Genomic DNA, 24,507 nt, shown 5'->3' with positions numbered 1-24,507 from the left:
GCTACACAGAATTATCTTTTGCTTACAAGAAAACCACAAAAAGATCTAATTATTTTACACTGTGGTAGTTTGCACAGACTACAGGAAATTGATCCTTTCACATTTTAAGCAGAACATCCAAAGATCCCCATAATCTAAAGCAAAAAGAATCTCCTAACGCTTTGAATGAAGAACACAGACTCACTGGACAAATATTAACTGATGCTTCCTGTTGGGAGTGGGGAGAGTCAGCTCTGGGATTCAGCCAGCCTTTTCAGGTCTCAATTTTCGAATCTTGAATCTCTCTAGATTCAAGATTGCTTCGAATCTTACAGCTCTCTAGTCTCTTGTGCTTATTGCACGATAGCCAAATATAGATAAATCTAACAGAGAGAGCACAACTGGAAGAGCTCATTCTTAAAGGAGTCAACAACATGATTATTAACAATGGTATAGTGTTTATTAACCAAGGAACCTACTATAGAGTGTCAACAGTTTGAAAAGCTACTTTTTAGTGAAATAGGTGTTTGTCACCTGCGCTTTTCTAAGTTGCTTCTTATCTTTGGTGGTCTGCCCTGCTGCCATGTAATTCCTCTGGTTTTGTTCCTGCATGTGGAGCCTTTTTGGGCATCCTGCAGAGCCATACAGTTTCCTGCACAGGCTTGGGGCACCTTACCAGCTTGAAAACCAAAGTGAGCTTGTCATGGTTGTCCATACTTTTAAACCTCAAGAGGCAGAGGTTGATGGATCTCTGTAAGTTTGAGACTAGTCTGGTCTACATAGTGAACTTCAGGATAGCTAGGACTATGGAGAGACCTGTTTCAAAACAAACAGAAAAAAAAAAGAAATAAAATCAAGGTGAAAAATATTTCATCTTGTTCCATGTGTTTGCCTTGTTTTTTTTTCCCCTTGGCTTTTTAAAGGTTGCTGCAAACAACTTCGTGTTGTTTAGTCACTGGAAGATGCTATCACAAAACACGAACAGACTTTACACTGGCACTAAATTATTTACGTTTCTTCTTTCTATGACAAAAGAGTTAGCAAAAACAACTTAAGGAAGGAAGGACTAATTTTTTTTGGGGGGGGGGGTTCTTTTTTTTCGGAGCTGGGGACCGAACCCAGGGCCTTGCGCATCCTAGGCAAGCGCTCTACCACTGAGCTAAATTCCCCAACCCCAGGAAGGACTAATTTTGATCCATTGTTATACAATTTATCTATCATGATGTTTGAGGCAGGTTGAGGCATCCACACTCAGGAAGCTGAGAGAAATGGATGCTGGTGTACCTGTTAGTGTCCTGTCATTCCCCCAACCCCCTCCACCTTTCTCTCTTTCCTTGAGAGATGTCTCCCTGTGTAGCCTTAGCTGTCCTGGTACTCACTCTGTAGACAAGGCTGGTCTGGAACTCAGAGATCTGCCTGCCTCAGCCTCTGAGCTGGGGTTAAAGGTGTGTGCACCACCACTGCAAGGCTTGATTCATAATTTCTAATGAGATAATGGGGAAAACTCTGGGCTTTGTGAAGTCTGACACAATCTAGGGAGCTTTCTACAAACTATACAAAAAAAGTGAATATTTATAATGAGAAAAGGAATCACCACAAATTACAAATTGTAAACAGCCAAAAAAATTAAAAAAGCACAAAATTCAGGAGGGAGAAAACATGGTTGATTAAATGTCTTTCTTGTGAATAGTTAGACATTTTTGTTCAGTTTCACAACTTGATATGAAATATATTAAGGTTTCATTATGAAATCTGAGACAACTATCCAATTTCATATATAAACTAAACTATATAAAAATGAAGATTTATTTAATAATCTTAAATATTCTTTGATTTAATAATAATCTTTAGCTAGCTTATCGTTGATGTTTTCCTTGTAATGACTGTGACATTCACTGGTGACTGCTGGTGCAGTTTCTAAGATTAAAGTTTGCTTTAGCTCTCTCAAGTAGGCAGGTATAGGAAATGTCTTCTTTGTGAGTATATCCCTGAGACAGAGATGATCCAACCTGAGTTACTCTTGGTGTTCTTGCTGGACTTTGGAGCCAAGTCCTTGACTGCAAATAGGTTAGTTTCAGAGAGGTGCCAATCAGAGCAAGATGGACAGATCATTTCTAATGGGAAATTTTTTTTCCATAGGGAGAATCATTTAACCCCTTGCCTATAGAACTTGTTTGAAATTTGTCCTCAAGAAAGCCTACATTTTAGGATGTATGCTAGTAAGCATATACTTAGCATACATGAATATATATGTCTGAATATATAAGTATGAGTAGACTTGGCAAATATTTTTGGGGTTGAGTGAGGAGGGGATAGAGTACAATGAGAAATTTTATGAGGAAATGGAATATAATAAAGTTTTGTCCTAATGGCAAAGAACCAGGAAGTTTAAAAGAATTATAGTCTTCAACCTGAAAGGACAACTGTTAGAAAAGAGAAACCAAGATAGGGGAAGTGAGAAGAAAGGGCTTGACTACAGTGAGTCTTCATTTCACTTATACTGTGGCATTGGACTTACTTCTTATTCAGTCTCAAAAACAATGAAGGATGTCCCAGGGGCCAGTCCTGTGGCCATACCCAGCCTGGCAGCCAAGTGTACACTTGCTCCTGGGGAGTAGCTGGAGAACTAAGACTTAAAACTAGATGTGCTGGGCTGGAGAGATGGCTCAGCGGTTAAGAGCACTGACTGCTCTTCCAGAGGTCCTGAGTTCAAATCCCAGCAACCACATGGTGGCTCACAACCATCTGTAATGAGATCCGGTGCCCTCTTCTGGTGTGTCTGAAGACAACTACAGTGTACTCATAGATATAAAATAAATATTTAAAAAAAAAAACTAGATGTGCTGGGGTTGGGGATTTAGCTCAGTGGTAGAGCGCTTGCCTAGGAAGCGCCAGGCCCTGGGTTTGGTCCCCAGCTCCGAAAAAAAGAAAAGAAAAAAGATTTATTTATTTATTATATATGAGTACACTGTAGCTGTCTTCAGACACACCAGAAGAGGACATCAGATCTTATTACAGATGGTTGTGAGCCACCATGTGGTTGCTGGGATTTGAACTCAGGATCTCTGGAAGAACAGTCAGTGCTCGTAACCACTGAGCCGTCTCTCCAGCCCTACTTTGTCTACTCTTGGTACCACACAGAAGTGAAATCGCATGGGAACTTTTCTGTCCTGCTTATTTTACTCAGTATGTTTCCAAGGTTCATGTATGTTCTAATGTCTGTCAGAGACTCATTCCTTTTTAAGGCTGAGTAACATTCATTGTATATATCTCCCACATTTTGTTTATCTATTCATCTACTCAACATTTGGGTGGTCCCCACATTTGGCTATTGTGACTATGAGCTTTGGTATACAAGCAATTGTTTGGGCCCCTGTTTTCAGTTCTTTAAGGTTTTACCTAGGAGTAGAATTAGTAATGTTATGTTTGCTTGTTTGTTTGAAGATCTGCCCTATGGCTTTCAATAGCAGCTGTACCATTTTACTTTTCCACCACAAGGTAGAATTTCAATTTCTCTGTATCTTGGCACTCATTATCTCCTTGCTTGCTAGCTTGCTTTTTCTATAATAGTCTTTCTAATGACTATGAAGTGTTATCTTGAGTGACTTTGATTTACACATCTCTAATGAATGGTTCAGTTAGGTATTTTTTCATGTATTTATTAGCCATTCACATATTTGATGAATGTGTGTTCCAGTCCTTTATCTATTTTCATTTTTAAATTTTGATTTTACCATTTGAGATAGAGTTTGACTATGTAACCCAGGCTGGACTCAATCTGAACATCATCCTGACTCTGCCTCTGCCTCCAGAGTGCTGGGGTTACAGGCAACTATAACTGCCTTATATCCAGTTTCCTTTGCTTAGTTTTTACATTTTAAAATTGTGTGTGTGTGTGTGTGTGTGTGTGTGTGTGTGTGTACATGCATTACCAGAGATCAGAGGACAACTTGAAGGAACCTATTTACTTCTTCCACCATGTGGCTTCCAAGGATCAAACTCAGGTTGTCAGACTTAACAGCGAGCACTTTTACCCAGTGAATTATTCACCGGCTCCTTTTGCTTTTTTTTGTTTTGTTTTATTTTTGGTTTTGTTGGTGTTTTGGGCATTGTCTTTCTGTGTAGTCCTGGCCATCCTAGACCCTCACTCTAGACCCTTTTGTTTTTTTCTATATTGAAGGATTTTATTTGTTTTGCTGTTGAGTTGAAGGTAATATTGTGGATGTTAATTCCCTATTAGATAAATGATTTACAGAGACTTTTTAAAAAAACATTCTGTAGGTTGCCTAAAAAGGGTTGGATTGTAATTTTAAATTGACACATAGTAATCATATTTTTAGGGTATAATGTGATAGCATTTTGTTTGAGAGGATGAATGGAAGTAGACAGATCTCTAGCCTCAGTCTTGTTAAAAAAATCATGTATTAGTTTTATTGTTTTTAATAGAGGATTACCTAGGACTTTCCCTATGTAAGATTATGTTATTTGCAAGGAAAGTTTTAATTTTTCCTTTCATATCTGGGAATCTCTCACGTCTTTTCCTTCTTTGGCTAGAACCTCAAGTATAATGCTGAATAGAATTGGCTACTGTGGACATTTTTGTTAAGGATGCACTTTAGATGTGGCCAAAAGAACTACATTTATTTACCAATCCTGTTGATCTTAAACAAATGATTTACCAGTTTTGTTTTTCTATTTAAAATCAAGGCTACAGATACTAATCCCTCTGTTTCAGAGGGTTCTGAGGATTAAATACCCTCCCCGCTTAGCAAATTTAGAGTGTTCAATGGGTGGTAACCTCTCTCTTGGGAGGCTCCATAAGCAAGGGAAAGCATGCATGGAAGTAATTACATAAACAAGATTGCATGTGTTGAGAGTTATAATAAGGACTATAAATAATGGGTTTAGGGTAAGCTATTTGTTTTTGTGGTGAAAACAGTCATGTGCTGCATAGAGAAATGGTTTTAAAAAATTACACCAGTAACTCATTATCACCTGAATTCTTTTTTTTTTTCTTTTCTTTTTTTTTCGGAGCTGGGGACCGAACCCAGGGCCTTGCGCTTGCTAGGCAAGAGCTCTACCACTGAGCTAAATCCCCAACCCCTATCACCTGAATTCTTTGGGATTCCATTTAACATTCATTTATTAGAATTGACTATATTTATAGCATACTTCAACAACCCTATACGAAATATAATGGACTTTATAGTATTTTATAATGATTTTAAATGAGATTTGCTGCCAACAGGCATTTTTAAGTCAAAATGAAATGTGATCGATTTATTTCCTCTTCATTTGTGAATTTTAGGTAAATTATGGAATTGTTCCAAACCTACCAACATTTGAGATTGCTCTGATACATTTTTCCTCTGCAGCCTGTACTTTGAATTCTCAGTATACAGAAAATAGTCCCTGACATAGCGGATGAGTTCCTAAGTCCCTCCCAGGTTCTCACACTGAATAGTGCTGATGATAGGGCAATGGAAGTTCATTTTGCTAGACTTAGTATTACTGAGTAGCTAAGGTGTGTAGGATAGTGTATAATTTTTTGTCTTTTCTGTTGTAAGGATTCCTGTGTCCAAAATATTCTCAGTCCCAGTCACTATGCCTTTAAGACTGACGAAATGCTTTTAGGTACTGATGCTGCAGGATCCTGTGAATGGGCTGCTTAAAGCGCCTCCCTCAAAGTGGAGTGGGAAGGCTCTCTGCTCTGGAGTGCAAGCCACACCTTCCCCTTATCGGCCGGGTGCAGGTGGCCAAACCCTCAGGACCTGGCACCACCTGTCCTGTCCTCGTGTCACGTGACGCGGGTCAGCTGCGCAGTCAAGACCCTCAAGCGACGCGGGTGCAAACGCCTAGCATTGGGACCCAGGAATCTCTTCTTTCGGTCCTCCCCCAACCCCCCCAACCATTCCGGAAAAGGGGGAGGCGGGTGACGTCACCATCCGGGCACTCCATGGTGGGGCCACGGTTCACAATGGAACAAAAACAAGCAGCCCTAGTCAAACTCGGCGACAAGGCTGCAGCTTCTGTGCTTAACCCTCTCCTGTCCACATCCCCACCATTACTGACAGACTAGTCCCTTTGCTCAGGCTGCCTGCTGGGTTTCTCCCTTCCCCCACCCCACCCCACCCTCCTCTTTGGAGTGTTCTGGGTCCTTCGTCAGCCTTCGGCCAGGTCCCCTAGCTGAGGGGTATGTAAGAGTCTCTGGCTCTCGCAAGATACCCTGGACAGGCCGTCCGGAAGCGACGGTAGAGCTGAATAATCTTTCCCTAGCATTGTTTTCTCCTCCCCCACCCAGTTTGCTGTGTTACAGCCTTCCACCGCCTTGTCCGGGCCCCCTAGTGGCCCAGAGCGTTCTTCCTTTCCTTCCCTCACCAACCCGAAGTGGACAGGGAGAGGGGGCAGCTGGCCCAGATGGGGGCTGGGCAGGGGGAGGGGCCGGGCCCAGCGCGGAGGGGCGGGGTTTGGAGGGGGAGGGGCCTGACGGGGGCGGGGAAGTTCTGAGCCTGGGCGGCGCTGAGACTAGTGGGAGTCTGCGCTGCTGCCGCTGCTGCCGCTGCTGTCGCTGTCGCTGCTGCCGCTGCCGCCGCCGACACTGCCACTGGCCGTGCGGGTTTTCTTTTTCTTTTTCTTTTTCTCTTTTCTTTTTTGATTTGTTGGATCCGCCATATTGACGAGGCTGTGGTACTCAAAGCTGCGGAAGCTAGACTCCGCCGGTGGCGGAGCCGCAACCTCTCGGTAAACGGCCCGTTCGGGCCCTCCTCTCTGTCCTACCGAACCCCCTCCCTGCCTTGCACCCGCTCCCAGGCCTCGCGGGAGCCGGCCGCCGCCGCCGCCTCTCCCTCAAGGGAGGCGGCTGCCTTTACCGCCCCAGGGGTTGGAGTCGGTGACGGGAGTGAGGAGAGGAGCCGCAGCCAAGCGAGCAGGCCCGGAGTGGGGGGACAGAGGCGGCGACTAGGGGAAGGTGAAACTGCCGCTGCAGGAGGAGGAGCAGGAGGAGGTGACGCAGGAGAAACGCACTGCCCGGAGCCTGACTGAGCTCAGAGAGCGCCCCAGCCTGAGGGGAGAAGGGGGAAGAGGGCCGCCGCCGGCTGAGAGGGAGGAGGAGGCGGCCGTGGCCACCGCTGCCCTAGGGCGGCTAGGGTGAGGGGCCGACCCCTTGTCGGTTCGCGTAGAGCGCTGTGAGCCCGGCATCCGCAGCCTCTCCTCATATTTTTGTCCCTCGTCAGCCCCTGGCTTGGGATGCTCCCAGGTTAGGCCTCGTCCCAGGATCGAGCTTTTGCATTTCGTCTCCCGCCTCCGCGTGTCCTGCTTCTTAGAAGACTCCTGTGTTGTGTTTGGTGAGTAGTTAGCTTGGCGATGCCGGGCCACTCGCCTTTCTGGGGCCTACAGCTGGCTGGAGGGGTGGGGAGGACGGCGCGAGGGGGTGTGCGTGCGTAAGAGGTCCCTCCCTTGGGGGTCACTGGCTGTTGGTGTGGGGGGCTTCCCTTGTCACCCGGGGGCCAGGCCAACGCGAACGCGCGCGAGCCTCCGTCGTGCGCGCGGTAGGTGTCCCGTGAGCGCGTGTCCGTGTCTGTGAATGAGCGTGTCGGTGTGTGTGAGTGTGTTTTGGACTGGCAGGGAAAATGGCTGACGGCTCTGGCCCTCCCCTTCCTCCCCCTTCCCGTCCTGACTAGAGTGGAGAGGAGGAGGATGGAGACTCCGTGCGCGGCGTGCGGCCCCTCCACCCGCGCGGGAGGTCGGCTCGGAGCGCGCGACGGCGCGCGGGCGCGCCGGGGGTGGGGGCGGGGACGGTTGGTTCGCGCGCCCCTTAACCCGGCCGCGGACGCCCTCAGCCTGTTCCACTTGACACCGAACGCCATTACTGAGGTGGAGTGATTTGGAGCGGGAGAGCTAGGCCTAGGCGACGCCGGCGACGCCTGGCTATCAGGCCTGCGGACTAGTTTGTCTCCTCTCCGCCCTCCCGCGATAACCTGCAGTCGCTCGGTGGCCCAGTGCCCTGGGAAGTCTGAGCCGGTTATCGCTCTCCCACACCTCCCTCACCCCGCTTCATCTGCTCAAGGCCAAAGGCCTGGAAGGATGTCTTGATGCCGAAATCGCTTCCAAGCGAGAGTAGACCTACCACCTTTGTATTTTTAGCTGTTCCTGAAGAACAAGAAAAAAGAAGACGAAGAAAGAAAATACTAGTATGTGCAAATTTGTGTCTAATAAAACCTTCAGATGCTTGTGGTGTGAGGCTTCAGGCTTGATAAATGGATTGTTTTTCATTCATTGTGAAATATTTAAGTTAAACAGGTGCGAAGCTGGGGGTTTGTTTCTGTTTGGGTTTCTTCAGAGACTGGAATAAGATTTTTCGAGACAAGGTACTTAAATTATTACTTTAGAAATTCTGTAGTTACACCGTTAATTGAATTTTCACAGCCACAGTTTACAGGTGTGTGTAATTGCTGCAGAGGGTCGTTGGTTGTAAATGAAGGAATTGTGGGGTTTGGTAATATTTTCGTTTCTTTTGGTAGGAGAGGCATTTGTAGTAATTTTTTTTTTTACCTTAAAACCTACCAGACTTCCATCTCTCTTCTTTGTATAATTTGACTTACAAAGAATTATTTTGGGTGTACTTAACGTGGGAATTCTGCAGCGGGTAATAAGGGATCTCATTAGCTTTCTTTATTATAAGGATTGGTTAGCCATGGCCAGGCCGTACACTTGAACTTAATTAAAAATAGAGACTACAAACTCTTTCTTTAGATCGTTCTGGTCTACTGAATCACCAGGCTGCCATTTTGGCTTCAGCAAAATGCCTTCCAATTCTTAGAAGATTTAGGTATTAAATATACAGAGATAGCAACATTTATTTTTGCAATGTTTAAACTTGCTTTGTCAAACTTGCAACTTTAACCCCTTTACTGTTTATTTATTATTATACTTTATTGTTCCAGTGTTTGGTAGAATGAAAGCCGGAAGTATTTGGAATTTAATGTTTCAAGGGTGAAAAAAAAAGTATGTTTTCTCTCACTAAAAAGTCCATCTTTTAAGCTATATATATATATATATATATATAGCTTTTTCTCCCCCCAAATAGGTTATCTTAATGTTCTGCTGTTCCTTTTGTTTGCTGACCTTGGTAGAATCTAAGGGACTGTCTGGAAGGACCAGAACAGCATGGACAAGAATCTTAGTGTTGTTTGTTTGTTTGTTCTTTTTCTTTTTCTAAAAGTAACTTTGAAGCAGATTTTTTCCTTAAATTATGTAGCATTTCATGGGGATCCCTTCATTTTCTGCCTGTCAGTGGAATGCTCCATCCAGTAGGATTTACTTTGGTTCTTTTGTTTTCTAGCATCTTGAAATACATTTTATGATAATCTCTAGAAGAGTGATTTAGTGGTGTCTCTTTAAATTATTTTTTGACATATTAATAAAGCTATTCATGGATGTTTGTCATATGCCAGTCATTTAGTTATTGATTGGTTGGACACATGAAAACATTCTATTCGTTTATTTTTTCTATTTAATGGATCAACTTTTAAAATTTTTATATTTCTAGAATTTTATTATTAGAACCAGTATTTGTTTAAAGCAGGTGAGAGAAAAATATTTGAAATATATAAGGCTGGAGAAATGGCTCAGTAGTTAAGGGCACATACTGTTCTTTCAGAGAATCCAAGTTGGATTCCTAGCACCCACATCAGGCAGCCCACAGACTGTAACTTCAGCTCAAGGGGATCTGACACCCCTCTGACCTACACACACACACACACACACACACACACACACACACACACACACACGACCACTAATATTAACACAAAGACACATGCGTGCTTGCACTTGTGTGTGTTTGTGTGTATACACACATATTTATATATGGATTAGTCTTTGACTTTGATCCCCTATGAAGTGAGATATTCTGTGGTTGTTGAACTACTTGAACTTTATTTGAAAAGCACACAATACTTTTATTATTTCGTATATTATATTTTCTTGCTGATAAATATTCTGAATCTTGAAATAGTTCTCAAAAATTGATAAACAAGTCTAGTTTCCATTTCATTGTTTTGGGATCTGCATCGTTGAGAACCATGTTATTTGTTGACGTCTCTTGTGATTTTACATGTTCTAACAGTGTTTGGGAAGGATTTACTGCATTCATACTCAACTCTGGATATTAGAATCACTTGGGAGTGGTTTTGTTGTTTATCTGATATGGGACTGAATAAAAGCTATATTTTAAGAGTATTGCCTATGATTTTGATACTGTATCAGAGTTTAAACTGTGGGGCTATTGTTGCATATTATTATAGAACTTTTATAGATAAAAATGTTTTTTCTAACTGTTTTCCATTTTCAGCATAATTAGCACTTATTTAGTATTAATTACACTATTAAACATTTAAACATTCTCATTTATACACTATATAGGTATTATAGCAGTGGAGGGCTTAACATCTGTCATACTTAGCTAGTGGTACTTTAACTTAGGTGCCATATTAGTGAAATGATACTGACTACTATTTTAAAAGAAATTTAGACCCTTTAGTTTGTTGACTGTAAGAGAGTAGCTTTAGATTAGTTTTATTTTTAGACTGTCAAAACAGTCTGACATTTGAAAAATAGCTTGATTGACCATGGAAAATAGAACAAATAGGTGTCTTCCATACCTCTACCAAAATGTTCAGAGTAATAGGTTACTAGTGAGTGACTTTATGACTAAAATAATACTAGGCAACTTTTACATCCCTGAAATGAAAAGATACTTGTTTCTTGGGAATTCATATTATCTCAACATACAGTGAAATTGTAATTTCAGTTTGAGAACTCTCTTGAGTTTCATTTAATTTAAAATTTTACTTTCAGTAAAAAGTTTAAGACTAAGGATTTCTTTTAGCATTTTTGTGGCGTTGGTTGATAATTATGGAATGAAAATAGCCACAACAGATGTTGGGTTTATGTGCCCCATTTCCTTAGGAACACATCAATCCTAGGGCAGTTAAATGCTACCACCAAGTTACATCTCTATCATCATTCTTAATGTGACATAAGAATCCTCAAATAACTTTAGTGAATTTTAGAAATGGGATTTTAGTGATATTTAAAGATCTTTTGTATTATTTTTGTTTGCGTGTTTTGAGACAGGAGCTCATAAACCTAGGCTGCATATAAACTGGCTGTATAGCCAAAGGTGACTTTAAATTCCTGATCCTTCTGCCTCCACCTTCCAAGTGCTAGGATTGCAGGTATTTGCTGGTACATCATCTGTCTCTGATTTTTCCTAAGTAAAGAAAAGACTATGACATTTTCTGACACATGTCATTGGTGCTAAAATGACTAGTGTATTTTTAGGGAAAAGATATGGGAAAGTATTATACTGTTAAAATGAAATATTTACCTAAAATTACGCTTGATCTTGGCCAAAAGGCTTAGAAATGATTAAACTTTATTTTTCAAGCACACCTATGCAAAGTCCTGTACCCATCATAGGTACATGTATACCTTACATGTATATTTAGCAAATAACTTTTGGTTGTTTGGTGTTTTCTGACTGGTCCCCCATGAAGCAGATTGGCCTCAGCCTAAGTACATGAGAGTATAGACCTGCCATGCCACACTGAGTAGTTTCCAATTTTATTCTGGGTGATTGCCTAACAGTTATTTCTCTGCCTCAACTGTGTGTCAGAATCATTTGTGGAACATTTTCAAAGTATGTTTGTCTTGGTTTTATTCTATGGCTTACAAGTAAAGTTTGGAGAAGGAACTGGACATTTAAAGAAAAAGGCGGACAAAGTAAATGTGCTTGGAGTACAAGCCTAATGATTAGAGTTCTGTCTTGGCAACCCAGGACAGCAGAGTTATTTTGCAGTTCATTTTAGGGAAAGGGGAGGATTTGCAGCCCTGTGCGTTTTGTATTCTGTTAGTAATACACTTGAACCTAATTTTGTCAATCAAAAATTTCTGACTCAAACCCAAACATGGGGAGAAGTTCAGCACTTAGATTAATTAGGTATATGAGGCAGTGATTGCACAGGTATGACTCAAATTATTATTTCACACATTCATTAGTTTTGAGAACCTTCTCAAGAATTAAGGTTTCTGGCTCCAGAGTTAATGTTTTTAATATCTTTTAATGCATTGACTATTTTTATCTATTCACAGATAATTATTTGGTATCTGCTATGTCCTAGGCATTGATCTAGCAACTACTATTGTATAAAAGGAAAGGCACCAGATTAGTTATCTCTAAAGTCCCTCCTAGGCTCTAATTGGCATAATTTTTATGTGTCTCATAGAAACTGATTTAGGTAGATATAAGTAGTAGACCCTCTTAAGGTGTAAACCAATTCGGGATTGTCCTATTTTTAGTTTCTTTAAAATAGGTGTTATTTCATCTGGATTTATTTTCTCTAGTGAAGGATGTATCAAGGATAGTGTAAATGAGTTTTTTGGTTTTTTTTTTTTTTTAGACAAGGTCTCAGCAGGTGTATAACCTAGGCTGTCCTGGAACTTGATAGATGGACCAGGTTGGCCTTAAACTTAAGAGATCCACTTGCCTCTGCCTCCCAGTGCTAGGATACCAGTCTGTTATGCCCAGCTGGAAATGAATTCTTTGAACATTCTTGGCATGGGAGAATGCTGGTTAAAGAAGGAGTCACTTAAGCTGATAATCCTCCTCTTATCTTTTATTTACTCTGTGTCAATCACTTGGTTAGCCTGGTCCTTGCTGTGTAGACCAGGCTGGCCTGGAACTCAGACATGGGTCAACCAACCAACCATCCATCCATCCATCTATCTATCTAATGTGTGTGAGTGTTAAATGCACACATTGATTCAGTGCCCTCAGGGCCAAAAGAAGACATAGGATCCCTTGGAACTGGAGTTACAGTTGTAAGCCACAAGATAGCTTACTGGAAACTAAACCTTGGTCCTCTGCAAGAGCAAGTACTCTTAACTGCTGAGCTTTGATAGTCCTTATATGATGAATTCTGGAATGAATCTAGTCTTTTGTTTGTTTGTTTCAAGACAAAGGGTTTCTCTGTGTAACAATCCTGACTGTAGACCAGGCTGGTAGATCTGCCTGTCTCTGCCTTCCCAGTGCTGGGCTTAAAGGTATGCACCACCACTGTACTGTTGAACCTAGACCTTCTTAACAAAGAAGGAAATGGCCCAGTGAGGCGAAGAAACATAACCAAGATAGCATGTATAATATAGACTACCTTCTTCATGAAGCTATTTCCATAATTAACAAATGCCAGTTGTTTTTTAAACCAATAGCTTTGCCATCATTCATAAGTTAATGGATATTAAGGTCAGAGATTTTGCCTTTTACCTTTCAGTATTTGCAGAACACCTACAACGTTATTGATTTCTCTCAATGGCAAAATCGGTGTCCTATTTGATTTGCTTGCAGTACCAGGGATTGAAACTAGGGCCTTGAATATGCTTTAGCAAGCTTTCTCTTTGCCACTAACCTGTATGTATCCCCAGTGCCATTCTTCCATCTTTTATTTACTTTTTATTTTGAGACAGGGTCTCGCAGACTTACTCAGGCTGTTTTTAGTTAAATTCATTTTCTTTTTACTGATTGTAAAAATAAGTGTCACAGGGCTGATAGTCTGAAAGAATTTTTTTTAAATGTTGCATGCTTATTACGCAGGGTTAGCTGACACTTGAACAAAAGGAAAACTTCAGCTGGGCTTGGTGTTGCAAACCTTTAATCCCAGCACCTGGGAGGCAGAGGCAGAAAGACCAGTGCTCTTGAGTTCAAGGCTAGCCACTAATGGCTACATAGCAACATGTCTCAAAAAATAAAGAAGCCAAAACAAAACTGTATTTGTTCTTAAGTTTTTAAAAATTAGTTTATTTTATTGTACAATATAAATTTCATTATTTCTAAATGTTTATTGTGTACTTTGATCTTTATACCTCTTTATTATCAGTTCTTGCCTTTGTCTCCTTTCTCATTCTTTTTCCAAGTAGTTGCCCTTCTTTGTTCAATATTTTATAATTTAGCTTATCTTGTTGTTGGCTTGAAAGTTCCTTAATTTTCTTATTTATTCACTTTACATCCCAATATCAGCTTCTCCTCCCAGTACCCCCTCTTCCCCCATCTCCCCTTCCCCTTCTCTGAGAATGGGGAGACCTCCCTGGTTATCCCCCTCCACACACACCAGGTTATTGCTGGTGCATCTTCCTCCTCTGAGGCTAGGCAAAAGGTGGTCCAGCTAGGGGAATGGGATTCTACAGGAAGGCAACAGATTCATGAACAGCCTCTGCTTCAGTTGTTGGGGGACCCATATGAAGACCAAGCTGCATTTGAAAATGTCTTAATTTTTAATTCATATCAAAGTATCACTGGCTTGAGATGTGGGATAAATGATAATTGTTGTCATTACTTTGGTCATTCCTTGCACCACCCAAGAAACTGAGGCAATGAAATGAAGTGAACAATAGCCAGGATCACTGGGCCAGTAGAATGCTTAAAGAGTAGGCACAGAGATGTTAAATCTCAACCTGTATATTCTGAGTGTGGAAGGGAAAGACAGGAAAGAAGGTAGAGAAGGGGAACACTCCCATTCCTGTCTTAGTGCCGTGTATTTTGCTGACTGGTGGCTTTTGAAAGTCAACACATTTTGGTGGTTGGTTACAGGTCTCTTTTTCTTGTGTTTACTCTCAATTATATGAGCTCCTTGAGTCTGTTTTAGTAACTTTGACACCAGAGAACATGACAGTTGATGCTTAGACCTGTATTCTAGCCTTAACAGAGTGGTTTGTTTCTGAGCACAGTAGTGCAAAAGGATTGGGTTGCTCTTCCTTATAATAACTTAAGCAAAACTTTTTCTATAAGAGGCCAGATAATAATGGTTTGGACTTTGTGGGCCAAGAGGTAAAATTGAGGACATTGAATTGTATGTTGAAATAAAAATGTAACTAGACACATTAAGTATAATATAGGTCTAATGAGAAGAAAATAAGACTTGGTTTGAGAGTATAATATAGTATTTTGTTTAATTGGGATTTAAAGCTAGTGTTCTCAAGTTGATTGCAAATATTTCAGTGTTAAGTCATTCTTAATGTTGTAGGTTGAACAAGAAACAAACCAAGAGGTTGGATTTAGTTTGTCACCCTAGTTTGCCTGAGCTGGTTTAGAGAAGTGGTTCCCAGACCTGGAGGGTTAATCCAAAAATTTCTCTGATCATCCCCAGAGTTTAATTCAGTTAGTCTGCAGTGAAGATCTAGAGTGTGCTTCTAAAAAGTTCCCTGGTAGGGAATTACCCCAAGAGAATTACTCCATTAATTCTAGCATATCCTACTTTATTGCTCTATTGCAGTCTAGTTCTATCTTGAATATTCTGCTTTGTGCTTCAAGTTTAATTATATAGTAAATACCTGTTATGTACTGGGTTGTACTGTGTATTGGGAACTGTATCAGGTAATAAGAATACAAGATTTAAAAAAACAGAATTGTTCCACACTATATTAAAATGAATTTAAAATTAGTCTCCATATTTACTTCATTAGAATCTTTGAGCCAGTACAGTTTTGAAAGGAGGCCAGTGAAGTGTATGCTAAATTTGAAAACTATATTAGGGAATACAGTGAAACTTCATTTGATAAAAAAAATTTAAAATATCAAAAGTTCTCTTTCAAGCCAGTTAAGTTGCAATTTAATATTTGATGGAAAGCTTTCAGGGGTGTTATACTTTAATTTTTTCTGATTATGAAATTTAGTCTTATTTCAGGTAGCTGGAAATACAGTCGTCTGTCATCCTTGCCAGTCATTAGTTTTATCTTTTTACTACACTTTCATAGATACTTTTAAACCTTATCATAAAGTTGATTTTAATATGACTTTATAACTTTGTTTCCCACTTTAAAAATGTCCTATTCACTCTTAAGATTTATTTCCCATATCCTCATTTTCTCCTTTTTAAAGAGGGTTTCTATTTTTTGTAGTAGTAGTTTGTTTTTTGAAACATAGTTTTATGTATACCAAGTTAGGCTGTGACTCATTGTGTAGGTGAGTGCTACCTTACACCTCCTACCTCCGCCTGAATGCCGGGATCCCAGGAGTGATCCCAGGAGTGTGTTGCCATTTTTGGTTTATGCAGTGCTGGGTATTAAGCCAGGGCTGTACTAATACCAGACAAGTACTGCACCAACTGAGCTATATTCCCAGCCCATGGTTTCTATTTGACAGTTGAAGGTAACCAGGAATTTTATAAATTCCTTCATTTTGATAGTGGGGAAACACTGTTGTTTATCTTTGAGAGATTTGAATTCTTGAAGGATAATGAAGTACACTTGAGGAAGGGGTATTTTTTTTTAATTTGTTTTCTTTTCATTGTTGACTTTTTGAGACAGGCTTTCATGTTTCTGATCTCAAACTCCTGACACTCCTGCCTCAGCTTTCCAAGTGCTGGTAGAGAATACAGGCCTGCACCACCATGCCTGTCTGTTTTTTTTTCCCCCTCTTACAGCCAGTAGCTTATATGTAATCTCTTCTGGCCTCCAGCTCCCTGTGATCTTCTTGCTTCAGCCTCAAGAGTGCTAGCTAGGGTTACAGTCAGGAGCCACCAGGCCTGACTGGGGAAAGGGATTGTGGTTGTGTAGCTGAGTGAAGATCGAAGAATCTTCCCATGAATTTATTTTTTGTGAGCACTTTCCTTTCCTACTATGCATTGAAGTTAATTAGTCATTACATTAGTTAAATGTAAGGTGGGGGTTGTTTTAATGCCCTTATTTCTTCCTGCTCTCCACAAATACTTCTCAAAATGTTTACTGTGTCAGTTCCATGAGAAACAAAGTCATTTTGACATAGTCTACTTTTGTAAGGTTTTTTCTCATTCTCCAAGTTAATTGGTCAGTAGTTGGTATAGTAAGTAGTACTCCAGCCTTTCATAATCCCTGTATCTCCACCCCTTCCTCTGTGTATTAGGTGTTGTAACAGGTTAATAGGAATGTCTTTCTTTCCCACCTACCATACCCTCAATAATCCTAGAGGCTTAGATTATAGTTGTAACTGCTAAGTGGTGAGCAAGTATTGGATCTTGGTGAAATTGTAAAAGGAATTCAAACAAACTCTGATTGCTGTCTTGCTGTGATGATTGACTTAAATTCATTCATTTTAACACCATTATAGGTGTAGGGAGATATAAGGATGGTGATTAACGTCTACCTTAAAAGACTCTAGGGGTTGGGGATTTAGCTCAGTGGTAGAGCGCTTGCCTAGGAAGCGCAAGGGCCCTGGGTTTGGTCCCCCGCTCCGAAAAAAAGAACCAAAAAAAAAAAAAAAGACTCTAGGATATCTAGGGCCAGACAGTTACATAAGAGCTGTATCTTGTGCAAGGGGCTGAGGGTGTAGCTAAGTGATAGTATGCTTGGTATTTACTAAGCATGAAGCTTTTGTGATCATTCTCAGCACCAAAAACCAACCATAAAAATGTAGTGTTAGGAGAGATTGCTCAGTTTGTTTGGATTTTTTAAATGGGGTTTGCAAATCTTCAAAAATGTCACTTTGATGCCACCAGAATTAGAGTAGGGACCTTCAGGTGGTGTTTCTTAACCTTGATGTTGGTGACCACATGCTATTTGACCAGACACTTCCTTGAGGCATGCTGTACTAATTACTAATCATGTCTGATCTCTACCTATAAAATTTTAGTAGGACCCTTCTCTGCATTGTGATGACTAGTAATGGCTTCAGGAATTGGAAAAGTGTGCACCAAATGCAAAATTGAGACCCATTACTTGAAGGAAGAGTGCAGTGAGTCAGGAGGAGTTATGGGAGATGAGACTTCGTTTAGGCTAGGTTATAAGATAATATGTTAGGGAATTTAATTTAAGTTTGGGTTTTATAATAAGTGAATGGCCTTTAAGTGAAAGAGTTTGCTTTTTAAGGAAATTCTGAGGGGGTTGGGGATATAGGCCAATCATTAAATATGAAGAATGGAGTTAAATCCAGAGACCTCACATAAAGCCAGCTATAGCATGTACCTGCTAATTTCAGCAGTGAGGAAATATAGATGAATCCTAGGGCTCACTGGACAGTTCCAGGCAGGTGAGAAACCCTGTCTCAAAAAATAAGTTCCACCGGCCTATGTATACACTCCCCTGCATACACAAAACATAAAGATTCTGAGAATAGCATGGTAGATATATTGAAGTAGAAATGTAGCAGAGACTTGAGATAGTATTATAATAGTTCAGTTGGATAATAAAGATTTTGACAATGAAATAAAAGAATGGGATCCCCCAGGGTTCTGTCTTTGTCTCTGTATGGATTCTAAGGCAAAACACCTCTTTTAACTTCTCCTAACTTCAGTTCCCTCTCAGTAGGAGCTGCTGACTGCTAAGACATGTTGAGGTCACAGAGCAGAATCTGGGTTATAGAAGGACTACTCTCACAATGTGCACCTTTACATACATTAAAGGGTGAATTATCTAAATATATTTATCACCTTTGTCCTCTATGGGCAAGCTTCCTATTACTGAGGTACGTCCCTAGCCCAAAACTTGGGGAAATTTTCTTTCATCTGAAATCTAGCTTAAGCTTCAAGAATATTAATGCAGCTTAAAGTTGGTAGTCTGCTAGGAAAACAAATAATATTTAAGGGGAAGTTATTTTTTCTGAGTAGAAGATGAATGTGCACAGGTAAATGAAGTAGCAGTGATTTTCGTCTAACATGATTTCAGAGAAAATAGCGATACCTAATTTTTGATTATTTTTTAAAGGGAACTAACCTAACAAGCTTATTGGTTTTTATTGTATATCTTTTTTGGGTTTTGTTTTTGTTTTTTGTTTTTTGAGACAGGGTTTCTTTGTGTAGCTCTGGCTGTCTTGGAACTCTCTCTGTAGTCTATGTTGGCCTTGAACTCATAGAGCTCCAACTGCTTCTACCTCTCAAGTGCTGGAAAGCTTATATTTCTTAGCCTAATAATTTCCAAAGATTTGTTTTGGGTGTCTCATAACCAGGTATAAATAACCCTGTTCTAGCAGATCAATCACCCTCTGGCCTCCATAGGTATCCATGAGTGCATGCATATAACCAATAAAAGCTAATTAAGAATAACTTATTCCCCATCAGTGTAAATGTATTTATGAAAAGACTTCCCCCAAAATAAGAATTCTCAAGAACACCAGTGGATTATCAGTAGCATACAAGGCTACTGTAGACAAGAAAGTTCAGATTTTTAGAATGGCATCTAATTTACTAAAAAATTTTACTTTATAACAGATAATTTACCTGTATAGTCACCAATCAGGTTATTATACAGAACATTTTTAGTAGTAGTCTAGAAGGTTTCCTTATTACTCAAATATATTTTGACCTTTCTGCTAGTTATGTGCACATATATCAATGTATTGTTAATTTATCCATTCTTCTGTTGGTAGACACTTGGATTTCAGTGATCTTTTTTTGTACTAATACAAATGTTGGCACAGAGCCTGGCATGGTAGCATACCCTTTTAATCCCAGCACTTGGGGGGCAGGTGGATCTCTTGTGTTTGAGACCAGCCTGATCTAAAGAGTGAGTTTCAGGGCAGCAGGGGCTTCATAGAGACGCTGTCTTAAAAAACAAAACAAAATAAACCCAAATGCCCTCATATAATAAATATATTCATAAAATATATACCATACAATGGAATATTAACAATAAAAGGCGAAGTACTGATAATATGCTTCAATTTTCATGAAATTTGAAAGCATTCTGAAGTGAAAGAAACCAGTTGCAAAAAAAGTAGATTGAGGATATAGGGAATAGGGATTGGCTGCTTAACAATGGGAGTATGGTTTCTTTCTTTTTGGTGCTGGAAATGGAGTCCAGGGCTTCTTGCTTCTTGCATAGTATTTGCTACTGAGCTACTCCTTAGCTTTGGTATGATTTTTCTCTTGTGGGTGACAAAAATATTCTGGAATTGTAATTGTACAATTCTAAATATAGAAAGACACATTCAATTGTATAGTTCAGATAAAGTGATTTGGATTTTGACTTCTGAATAATACAATGAGATATTCTTATTAATGGGAAACAGTTTGAAATTGTTTAGTTTCCTTTGTCACACCTTTTACTCTCCTACAACTGTTGTTTAACCAGTCCAGTTATGGAAGATGGATATAGATAGATATATAAATAATGTTATTAATGATCTATCTGCCTTGATTAAGATGTTTATTGAATGAAGTCTTTGTTGCTCTGAAGTCATTCTGTTCGATTAGTCACTTGTAAAGTGTTTTGACAGCCTGGCAGTGGTAGGGCACCTTTAATTCAGCACTCGGGAGGCAGAGGTAGGTGGTTTTCTTGAGTTCCAGGACAGCTAAGGCTACACAGAGAAACCCTGTCTGGAAAAGCAAAGTCTGTTAGCTAGTAACTTTGAGTTCATCTTAGGCAGTCATTTCAAGAGTAGGGTATTACATATTACAGAAAGGTTTATTGCTTGATGTGTGATTTAGTAGTTTAAATCAATATTTCTCATGTATGTTGGCTGGTGATGTTTTGGGGACTGAGGTTTATTGTGTTCTTGTACCTTTTGCAAGGATTTAATAAATTTTAGGTAAAAGTATATCTTTCTGTTGTAAATATACCCTGAACTGTATATACAATAAGTCTGGTTTTTTTCTTTTGGAAAGATGATAAGGTAGATAGTGGTGAATTTAACTTTATATTATGTTTCAGGAAGCAGAACTGTAATTAATAAACCAATGACAAGCTAAAATAGCATTTTGATGATAGGAAAAAAAACTTTGTATGGTGAGCGTTGCAATGTTAACGTGTCTAGGGAAAGGATAGATGTAGACTCACCTTCATTTTGGCTGGTTATTTCCAAATCCTAATTTTTCTTTGAGCCATCCCTCCCTGAAAGTTGTAGCTTTCTGTAGATTTTGTTGGTGTGTTTTTCAGGAAACCTTTTAAAGTTTACCTTTTAAAGTTTTACCTCTTCAGTTTACCTTTTAAAACATAAATCTTTTCATCTGTTGATTTCTGGGATAATGAGACTAGCAGGCAAATTTTACATATGAATGGTATATATTAGTTAGTGCCAGGAGCAAATGATATCATAGCATAACATGTGTACAGAGTGATATAGTAATTGAAGTAGAAGTAAGAAAACTGTCTTCCACATGGCATATGACAGTTTTGGTATACCCATGCTAGGCTGAAGAATTCAAACCTAGCTGTCACAACTACTTCTAAATCTGCATGTGTTATATTCATGGGTTTGTTTGGACTTAGTTAATATATACATATGCATATATATTGCTTGGTTTTATATAACTACAAATAAGTTTGATTTTTAATTTTGTTTATATATTTAAGTAACATTTGATTTTTTTTTTATAAATTTGTTTTTCTTTTTTTTTTTTTTTTTTTTTTTCGGAGCTGGGGACCAAACCCAGGACCTTGCGCTTGCTAGGCAAGCGCTCTACCACTGAGCTAAATCCCCAACCCAACATTTGATTTTTAATTTTGTCCCCCCACCCCCCACAAAGGTTTCTCTATGTAGTCCTGGCTGTTCTGGAACTTGTTTTGTAGCCCCAACTGGTCCCGAACTTAGCAAACTACCTCTGCCTCCTGAGTGTTTTAATTAAAGGGGTGTGTTACCACGCCCAGATTCCCTAAGCAATATTTATATTTAGGAAGTAATTAAAAGATTCTCTAAATGTAGACCCAGAACTTAACTGTAGCCAACTTAAGCCAGCTTAGTATTGATAGAAACCTAGCAGGTGTAATCAAATGAATTAGAACCACAATTAGATACTTATTACTAAGTCATTTCTCTATTAAATGGGAAAGATACAATTGTACCTCAAAGGGTGGTTTGTTTATATTTTCTTTCATTCAACAGATAATTAGCAAGTTGTGTTCAACTGCATAATTTTGATGTCATCTTGTTACTGGCTTAATTTCCCTGCTATCAAAATTTTTTTAGAGCCAGAACAAACTCTCTGATAGGAATATTATGATGCTATGAATTAATATTGTAGAAGGTAACTTTTTTACTCAAAAATTCAGTATTCACAAAGGACAATGTAACTGTCAACTGTAATAGAGTTTTGGGCTAATGCACATAATATACAGCTATGTTATATAAAAATGTTGAAATTGTGTATTTCACCAGTTATCCATAGCAATTGTGACAATGTATATCAAAAGCGGAAAATCTTGACAATGTATATAATTTGGAGATTCCCTCCCTCTATCCTCCATCATCAGCCTAGAAATCCTATTCTAATTAAGAGCCTTTGAACAAAGGTTCAAAAATAAGAATTGTCAAGAGTGAGTAATAATCTAATCAGCATTTTGAAAAATATTTTTACTGGGTCCCTTCTGTATGTTCCTGGCCCTTGTACATCCTCTCGTTAAAGTTTTCTAATAATCTCTGGAGGTGTTTAGCCACCTGGAGAGAGTAAGAGGATACTTGGAATGTGTGGTCCTGTTATATTGTACTATGCATTGCTGGAAAAAGAAAAAAAAACCCCTATGTTCTGCAAAATCAGCCTTGGAAAAATGAGATTCATGAGAAACAGTGAAATTAAGAACAGTTTGGTTAACTGAAAGCTATCTTACTTTGTAATTAGTAACAGTTAAAAATTCTAATAGTTGTAGTGGCATACACCTTTAGTCCTAACACTTGAGAGGCAGAGGCATGTGGATTTATGAGTTTAAGGCCAGCATGGTCTGCAAAGCTAGTTCCAGAGAGTGCCAGGGCTACAGAGAAAAAAAAATTGTCTCAAAAAACCAAAAAACAGTAACAAAACTTAATACATACATAAATAGCACATTTGAAAAGGTCCTCAATTCCTGACAAAGTATAAGACCCTTTAAAGGTAACAAAAGGGAAGGGGTATATGGAAGGGTCGAAGTTCCTGAGTTAGGATACAAGATTAAAGTACATATAAAAATCAGGTAGAACTGCAAGAAAAAAATTCTAAAGGCAGAGCATGTGGCTAGACAAAGCCAAGAAGAATGTGGGACAATAAACTTATGGCTACAAAATAGTATGATTGAGGAAGGCTGGCAACAGCCACAATTCTGCTTTATGAATTTGATGACTATCTCATAAATATAGTATTTGTATCTTTTTCTTAGTGGCTTATTTCATATTTTATTTCATAAAATAATACACTCAAATTTTCATGCATGCCATGGCTTATAAAAATCTTTTTTTAAGACAGTATACAAGCTGGCGTTTGCTAGCCTGGAACTTTGTAGAGTGAGCTAGTCTCAAGCTGAGAGATCTATCTGCGTCTGCCTCCAGAGTGCTAGGATTAAAGGTATGTGCCACCACACTTGGTAAATTACCTTTCTTTAAAAGCAGCACACAATGGTTCTAATTTCTCCCCATCTTTATTATCACTCTCCCCCGATCTTCATTAAAGCTCAGGAATGTGGCTGGCCCTTTAATTATTATTTTGGGTACTAGAGATTGAGCATTCACATACAGTGCTTACATTCTCCCATTGTGCTACAACCCAAGCCTTCAAAGTTTGTGATTTTGGTTAAGTCTAGTTTGTCTGTTCATTTTGTTGCTTGTGCTATTAGGAAAATCCATTGCCAAATGGCTACTGAAATTTGCTTTTTATGCTTTAAATCAGTGAAGAATAAACAAAATATTTTCACACCAAAATTTTCTGTTTCAAGGTGTCAGTTTGATTATAGTAATTTCTTGGTCCAGATCTTTACATGTATTCCACTTGGAATTTATTGAAACTCTTTGATGTTCTTTCATTAAATTTGGGGTGAGATTTTGACCATAATTTCATCACAGATCTTTTCTTATTCATTACTCTATGTTGATGAGTGATATATTATTGCTCTGATAATCTGTTGGTTTTTTTTTTTTTGTTTTGTTTTTCAGACTGCTATGTAACAATCTGCAAATTTGCTGATTGTAGTAAATTTTTAATTTCCCTTATACTTTTCTTTTTTTTTTTTCTTTTCCTTTTTTCGGAGCTGGGGACGGAACCCAGGGCCTTGCGCTTGCTAGGCAAGCGCTCTACCACTGAGCTAAATCCCCAACCCCCCCCCCCCTTATACTTTTCAAGTCCAGACCTTTGACTTGGCTCTTGGATTTTGTTTTTCAATGTCCTTTTTGTATATTTTTTAATAGTACACCCTCAAAGGATATAATCACATTTTCCTTTCCTAGTATCATGCTTTCCTTTAATTTTTTGAGCATACATGCAAGAGCTGTTTTGAAGTCTTGCTAAGTTGGACATCTGGACTCTTTGAAGGTTTTTTGTCCCTGTAGGTGGATGACACATTCCTGTTTTCATGTATTTTTTTTAAAGATTTATTCATTTATTATATATAAGTACACTGTAGCTGCCTTCAGATACACCAGAAGAGGTCATCGGATCTCTTTACAGATGGTTGTGAGCCACCATGTGGTTGCTGGGAATTGAACTCAGGACCTCTGGAAGAGTAGTCAGGTGCTCTTAACCGCTGAGCCATCTCTCCAGCCCCCTGTTTTCATGTATTTTGATTTCTAATGTAAAAATGGACACTTCATATAATGTAGTATATGAT

At 39.3% G+C, this 24,507-nt stretch overlaps 1 protein-coding gene across 2 annotated transcripts in view; it reads left to right on the top strand.

Annotated features, from left to right (window-relative positions):
* The first annotated feature begins 6,506 nt into the window (after positions 1-6,506).
* Usp9x (ubiquitin specific peptidase 9, X-linked) overlaps positions 6,507-24,507 on the top strand; it is a 107,529-nt gene continuing 89,528 nt past the window's right edge. The window contains 1 exon segment of one of the 2 annotated variants that reach the window (NM_001135923.2): positions 6,507-6,720. The gene's annotated coding sequence lies outside the window, so the exon portion shown is untranslated. 2 annotated transcript variants of the gene reach the window in all.

The sequence above is a fragment of the Rattus norvegicus genome, chromosome X (genome assembly GCF_021556685.1).
Source record: "Rattus norvegicus strain SHRSP/BbbUtx chromosome X, alternate assembly SHRSP_T2T, whole genome shotgun sequence".
NCBI classification, from domain to species: Eukaryota; Metazoa; Chordata; class Mammalia; order Rodentia; family Muridae; genus Rattus; species Rattus norvegicus.
Note: the sequence above shows the minus strand (reverse complement) of the source record. Positions and strands in the feature narration are given on the sequence as shown.